The sequence below is a fragment of the Lotus japonicus genome, chromosome 6, assembly GCF_012489685.1.
Source record: "Lotus japonicus ecotype B-129 chromosome 6, LjGifu_v1.2".
In the NCBI taxonomy this organism is placed as follows: Eukaryota; Viridiplantae; Streptophyta; class Magnoliopsida; order Fabales; family Fabaceae; genus Lotus; species Lotus japonicus.
This window is the reverse complement of record NC_080046.1, coordinates 10,679,102-10,687,570: the sequence shown is the minus strand read 5'-3', so window position 1 is coordinate 10,687,570 and position 8,469 is coordinate 10,679,102.

Here is an 8,469-nt window from a genome sequence, read left to right as displayed (position 1 = left end):
TGTTGTTTTAACTTTTGGCCTAAATTCCAAAACTTTTGTTGTTTTACAAATCCAATGCATTTTTTCTCAATTTATTCCATATATACCCTCATTTAATACTATACCTCTCACCTACCACCTCTTATTTTCACCAATCAAAATCATAACAAATTTCTTAACCAATAACTATAATTCTCTCTCTTCACTATAAGAGAACATTAAATAGGGGTGCTTATGTCAACAAATATATCAATGATTGCACTTTTAAACAATGTGCATAACCTTAAACAACAAAAGATCAGAAACGGAGGGAGTATGTGATATTTTCAATATAGACCAATATGATAATTAAATGTATAACTAGTATATATTTAATACGATATCCACCAATACTTTCTAGCTCAGGTGGTCACTTTGGTCACACCATATATCCTCTCGTAACCCACGGTTCACTTGGTTCACACACTTCACATCATAGATCATCTTCATTTTTTATTTCTCTTTGACCATTTCGGAATTTGGTAAAATTCTATTTTTGGTTGTAATATTTTTTGTATTTTATAAACTAGATAGAATCCACAGAACCGGTAATGATATTGATTTTTCATTTATTGGTTCAACCTTAGCTGAATTATGGTTGAATCATTACTATGATTGATTTGAAATGATAATAATTAAATTTAATATATAATTTTAGTATTATTATATATAATATTATTAAAAAATGTTAAAAAAAAAGGTTAAACTAAAATTTAAATATTAAGTGTAATCATACATTCACACTAAATCTTTATAAAATAAAATAAAAGAAGGAAAAGATAAAGAATCATAATCAAGAAAGAATCATAATCAAGAGCTCATTGTCTTTCTAACTCAGTATTAGACATTTATTTGAATCAAAATATTCTTACAAAGTTTAAAATAAAATTTATAAAAAACAAATTAAAGTATCGCTGGTTCAAAATTGGTTCAATATCACTATTTTTCACAAGTTTTGACTTGATTTGACCGATTTTTACTAATCCTGAGATTAGTTGTTTTTTCGTTCAAATAGAGACAACTTACTTGATCGATTATTAGTTCAATTTGTTCGACCGAATGATCGAATCTGATTTTAAAAACTATAATTTTTACCATTAGATTTTATTTTTATTTGTTTTCATTATATTTATAAAAGTAGGGTGTTTAATGTCAAAAAAAAGTAGGGTATTTGGTATTTACAATTATATTTAAGATTAGGATTTGAAAAAAGCTATATAATGAAAATGAGTGGTCAAAATAAGACATTTAAAAAAAATTGAAAAGTCATTGACATCAAATATATTTTTCCCTTAATTTTTTTCACGATTTTGATCCAAAGAATAATAAATATGTAAACTTAAGAAAAGATGGATCTAATAAGAAGAACTATGTATATAGAAAAAATAATAAATTTAATATAATTTCCTCCTTACACTAACATGTGGTGCGTTTTTTTTTTTTTTTCTTTTTTCCATCTCATACCACGAGATTCCTTTCATTGTGGACAAAGTTCCAATCCTGTTGATACAGTGTTGTACCTTTACGTTAAACCAACTGTTAGAATCATATTTATATAGTAACCCCAATCTCAGAGTGCATGTAACGCATATTATTATATGTTTAAGTCTGATCTTAATCACTTAATTATTGAACATAATTGCTAAGCCATAGGTTACTGTCGCCTAATAGTTTGCGCCGGCAGCAAATCATACAAACCAGATACATTCTACCAAGTGATTAAGACTTAAATAATGACATGTCCTAATGTAAGCTCAATTGATTATAACCCTCTTTCATTATTGGGATTATTAATATAAGAGTAATTATTGAATGCATAAACACAAATTGACGCGTTCGATGAGATGATCACTTAGAAAATAGTAATTAATTTAAGAGGCAGCTAGCTAGACATATGGCACACATATGAGGCATTGACCCATGGCTACTTGTTGCTTGCCGCACCTCTAAACTAGCTTATAGGGGGTGCCCAACATTGCTAAAGACGAATGGAGAATGAAGTAAGGACCACAAATCTCATGTTCAAAAATCGAAAGGCCATGATCATGATAAAAACTTTTGAGCTCGTTCATTTAGAACTTTAAAACTTTAATTACATGGTTGTCCACATATTTTGGATTGAGTATTATTTAAGGGGTATGGGACACATTTCTTTTGATTAAATCTAGAGGTTACCCCCAAAAAATAACTACACTAGGGGAGAAAATTTAAAGATCTAAATAATTTAAAATAATTATTCACTTTGTTTCTTTGTATAAGAATCAAATTGGATGTACTCTTAGTCATTTTTATAAGAATCAACTTGGAACTTGTTGAACATGATTTATTTTTGGACAAGAATGTCCTTATTTCGCTGGACTTTCTTTCTTTCCACTTTTCATAGCATTAACGATCGATGCATAAAAACTAAGAATAATGGAATGAGGGTATTTTTAAAAAGCTGATATCAAATAAGAATAAATTATTGCAATTACTTAAATTGACGATATTTTGTAAGGGGTGTGAAGTAGTGACTTAGTTCTTATATTAAAAGACGGAAGGATTATTAGTAAGAGTGATAAATTGGCACATAGCATTTCCAACCATCCTGACCCCCTTCCAACCCACAGTAAGCGGGTCAGAGAGGGTTGGTCAAGTGGTGAATGTGGGTTGAGAAAGTCAATCTACCCATTTAATGGCAAGTTGTGACCCACTAAAAAATTAAAATTAAACATGATGCAAAAATAAAAGAATAGTATTTTTTCTAGGTTAGCCCACCAAAATTCCCCCAAAACTATTTAGAAAAAAAATACTCTTTTAAGAAAAGATGAGATGGCCCGTGAGTTGACCTGCCTTGACTGGTTTATGGGGTTCAGGTTAAGCGGGGGTTGGTGAGTAGAGTATCCCAACCATCTCGCCTCGCCTAGTAGATTAAGTGGGTTGATTGCCAATCGGATCAAACCCATTTTATCATCCTAATTATTTAAGAGTCTCATATTGGTTAGAGATATAGTTTAATAGGCTTATAAATAGTGCAAAACAATCTCCATAGTGTCTTAGTTCATAGATTTTTCTCCACCAATTCACTTGTATGTTAAGTTTTATTAATTTAGGTATGTTTCGTAGCCCAAAAGACACTATATTTGAAACAATTACACTAAGCGAGAATGTCCCGAAGATCTTCTTTCAAAAATTCTTTTTCCTTGACAAATTTTGAAACAACTGAGGGATTGTTGGATAGTACTGAGCACATTTCAAAATTGTGTGTTTTTTTACAAATAACCATATCCTTATTTCATATGCAGGGAAAGTCTTAGCATAACGACAACAGTTAAAAGATTTCCTAACTACTAAATCACCTCCTGGCTTCACATTTAGACTTAAGATTAATGGTGTGTTTCGAGCCTCTCAGTCCTAGTTAGCTTTGAAATCTTGGTCTCATTTGTGTATCGATTGGTCTCATGCTTGTCATGCTTGTAATAACTGCTCATTTATTAAAGATTGTCTCATTTCAAATTTCCAATGTGAGAAACCCCTAAATCATGAGTAAATATTTTGGAAAGAGAGATGGTTAAAGTTGCGAAACGAAAAATTACAATATTGTTAGAAAATAACACAGCTGAAGAAGCAAAATAAACCAGGAGCGCAATCAACAACACAAGAATATAACGTGGAAACTCCAAAATCGGAGAAAATCACGACCGTTGTCAAAACCGACAACCAGTAAACACTATGTGAAAATTGTTACAACACATAGACTTCACTCTCAAGCACCCCATGACCCACAGTACACCTACACTCTCCAATGTAAATATTTGAACTACATCTCACAATACTCTAAAACAATAACATAAGAGAAAAAGAAAACACAAATATAAACTTAAAGTATTTTCAGGTGCTACTGCTTGGTGTTTTGGTGTGTTGAAACAAGGAGCCTGAGATCCCTATATATAGTTTTGAACCCTCCCACCCCTCACTAATCTAAGCGATGTGTGACTTCTCCAAGATGCCTAACTTAATCTTTTTTGTCCTTCATTAGCAATGTGAGAATTACATTGCAATCAACCCCAACAATACAATGTTATTATATCTGCTATGTTTTTGTAAAACACTTAATTTATGCTTTATTACACTGTTTTGGAAATACTCACTTCTCATGATCAATGTTTGCTTACTTGTCCAAAATCCTGTACAGATGCAAAGCTACATCCATCGGCTAATCAATGCGACTCGGCTAAGAACCCAAATTAAAGTAAATTGTTATTCTGACCCTCTCCACACACATTTATTTGTACCCAAAACAATTTCAGAAATCTAAAAATATCCTATCGAACGTATTTTGAAAGTGCGAGAAATCCAAAAATATCCTGTCGAACGCATTTTGAAAGTGCGACCCTAACGCACTTTGAAAGTGAGACAGTTGTAATGCACTTAGAATTTTTTTCATTAAAGACATTTTAGTATTTTTACACTTTAAGGGGGTTGGAATAGATGTGGGAGAGGTCTGAATAACGATTTCCGAACCCAAATGACCAAAACTTTGGTGCTAACCGTCTCTAAAATTTCTTTCTACCACAATTATTGGTTTAATGGTAACTAAACTTTCTTATAAAGATGACAACACAAGTTCAATTTGCGAGAAAATTATTTGTTAAAAATTACATTTAAAATTTTTCAAATAAATAACGGCAAATCCGTCAAAGAAAAGATAAGTTTTTGATAGCATAGACATATTCGGTTCTAAGGAGTTTGGATGATTATTTCTATTTTATTAGATATTTTTCTCCCATAAAACCCCTCATTAGCCATTCAAATTCAAGAAAGCAAGATGTGATGAACATCGTGTGGGTCTCCTGTTGTTTGTGCTAATATAGAGCACCAAGAACGCTCAAAAATATTCTCTCCATGATGGGTTTGGATTGATGCTTGAATATAGTGAATCAGAAACTCTGCATATCTTGGGAAAGATTCCAATCAACTGACATAAATAATGAGGAATCCAATGGCTCTGTTGCTTTTATTTTGTGGTTGAAAAACATGCATTCTAATTTCTTCTATGTGTGGGGGTAGATAAACTGTCAAACCTCTCATTGATATGATATTTGAAACTGTTCTAATTGTTTGCATATTTGCAAATGGAAAGTGGGCATGCCTAATGACTTGCCACTAAATGGTAAATTTTTGGATCCTCTGTGAACACCCTCTTGGCCTCTTCCCACTACGATAAATGATCATGCTCTGTCAAGTGTTAATCTCTGAGTCACAACTGTAAAATCTTTCAAATCCATTAACCTAATTAATGGCATGATGATTGTTGTTTGAAGGAGTGTTCTCAAATCTGAAATCTCTCTTTAAAAAGGATGGTTAAGAGAGATAGAGGATATAATAGGAAGTTAAATAGTAATTTATTGCTACTTTATCAATTGTGCCCTTCATTTATTGTTGGTAGGAAAATTGAAAAGTTAGAATTGATAAGAGAGATAGAGGATATAATAGGAAGTTAAATAGTAATTTTAGTAAAACAAAAATATTAATTGCTACTTCTTAATATTTGTGCCACAACCTTAAAGTATCAGTTATATAGGAACGGAGGGAGTATAAGTTAAGTTTGGTAGACTTAACTAAACTTAGTTTTACAATGATGGATCACTGAATTTGGATATTCGATGTTTTCTGAGCCAACGCTCGTGGGTGTTTATAATTAATTAAGAGTCAAACTAAGCGTCGTGATTAGCTGGCCAGAATCCCTCAATGTTATGGTATCTACAATTAGCAAAAAGGTGATGTTAAGTGATTGATACGGGTGAAGTAATTACACCCAAATGCTAGGTGATGTTAAGTGATTGATACGGGTGAAGTAATTACACCCAAATGCTATATCCCTCAACAGATAACTAAAAAACTGAGAAATATGATAAATGATATAATAGAAAAAATAAATAGATATGAAAAAATTAGATGAAGATAGAACAACTGAGAAAATGAGTGTTAATGTTTAAAATGAGTTAGCCTTAACTAACAAAACAAGAGATTGTCTAAATGACCCATGATAAAGTTTGGGTTAAATAATTTATCATCCAATCACATTAGAGATAAGTGAGTTGAAAATAAATTAATAAATAAAATATAGAAATTTCGACTCACTTATCTCAGATGTGATTGGATGATGAGTTATTTAACACAAACTTTATCATGAGTCATTTAGACAACCCCACAAAACAAAGGCCACGTCTTTTCCAAAAATATGATTACTTTTTATATGTTACGGGATAAAAAAACACACTACACTAGATTGAAATAAAACCAGAATTAACCAAAACAACCAAGAGATCGATATCATGTGGAAAACTTTAAAATCCGATAAAAATAATAATTATTATTGTTTACACTGATAACTAGAGAATAAACACTATGTAGTAATTGTTATAACACATAAACTTTACTCTCATTCATATCATGACTATAATCAGTGGCGAAACTTGATCGGAATATTTGAGGGAGCTAAAATACTATGTTAATACATGAATTGATTTTTTTAATAACAATACGAGCAAATGGTCATTTTTTATTCTTTTTGAGCTTGTATAATTAATAGTATAAAAGTTATTATCAAGATTAATGATAAGTTAAAAGATATAAATGAAGTCTCAAATAAATACATAAATACTTTCAAAAAAAAAATTACTTAAAGAGTACTAGAGACAAAAAGAATTAAGTGTAAATTTAAAATCTGGTCAAAAGTGGAGCCAATTGGATAGTTGGTAAAATATAAAACAATGTGAAAATAACACCTTAAAAACAGGTGCAAAGTGGAATCGATCTCCAGACGGTGAAAAAATAGCAAGGCACTAACCACGGGGACACGAGAAATGTATATCATAAATTCGCTTATGAAATATTTATTATATTTCTTTGGACACAAAATAGTCCCAATAATTCGTAATATAGGAATTTTCCAAAAGAGAGGGAGCCAGGGCTCCTCCCTGTCCTCTCCAAGGTCCGCCACTGACTATAATACACTCGAACTCTCCAAAGCAATGTTTGAATTATATATCACAATACTCGTTTAAATTAATAAGAGTATGAAATTAAAGGAAACACAAGTATAAGTTTAACGTGTTATTGAATGTTTTTGCATCTCCAACCAAAGAACTTGTGTCGATTATATATAGGCTTGATCCCCCTTTCTTCACCATCCTAGTTAACGTGAGACTTCTCTTAGAGCTTCCTTGACCTCCTTCTTCTTTTATTGTTTGGGCGATGTGGGGTTTGTTCTACCATCACCATAAAACTCAACATCACCTTACTTCTAATATCACTTATCTGAAGAAATGAGGAGCTAGCCCCAAGCGACAATGGACTAAAAATACTAGCTAATCATCAAAAGTATGTGATAGTGCATCTTCACCTAAATACTATTTGGTATACAAGTCTCTTCTCTAGTTCTCTTATACACTATCCATATATCCTCTTTTTAAATAATATGGAACTCCAAACTCATCATTGTATCCATTATACTCATTTATGGTTTGTAAGACCCAAGTTTTTAAGCTTAGAATAAGTGGAAGAGATTTCCATTTACGATTAGGCTTGATGTATCGTGAAAGGAAACCTGAACAAGAGTTTACCAAATGAAATAAATTTATGAAGGAGAAAGTTCAGGATAAGTCAAAGGATTGTATCGAAGTCGATTTAAGTTATAGCACGACTAATATTCGCATTTAAAACCTAGGACAAGAACCTTAGGAAACAAAACTATGTTCCAGCTTTGGAACACTATAGGAATATAATTTCCAACAAACTTCCAGCTTTGGAACACTGTAGGAATTTAGTCCAAAAATCTTTAGAGAAATATTAGAACTTCTCTTTTTCCATATATCACAATCATTTCGAGGCGAAACTCTAGGATCTACGAACGTCCGATTCCAATCATCGGAAGTTTGCCGAAACCGAATCCCTGGTTTTTCAAAACCCTAGAATCAACCGTCAATGAAGACTTTTTCTATTCAGAGCTTCAAATGAAGATTCTACACGCGTACACCCATTTCTCTTGATGATTTCAATCTTTCTTCAGAAGGAAATTTTCCATTCCGACATTCGATGCAAAAAGTAACTTATCGGGTAAAATAGTTTTACACCGACTTTGCATTAGTCACCTAAAATATAAGGAGACCTCATTTTAGTTTTGGAATTCTTTCGCCAAAACCTATCTTAGAATTCATGGAGAATGAAGCCGGAAAAATCAGATTCGCGAAACTTTCATTTTACCGCGTTTTGCCAACCTCTATATATAGCCAAGAAATGAGAAAATATCACAAATTTCCACCATTTCTCTCCAAAACCTGCGAATTTGCTAAGAGGAAGAAGGAAGAAGAGCTTTTGTTCATTTCTTGCTTGATCGTCGATCAATCAGTTGCTACTTCAAGGCTTCGAGGTATAGTCGCTAATCCTTACCTCTGATCGCTTTTTCCA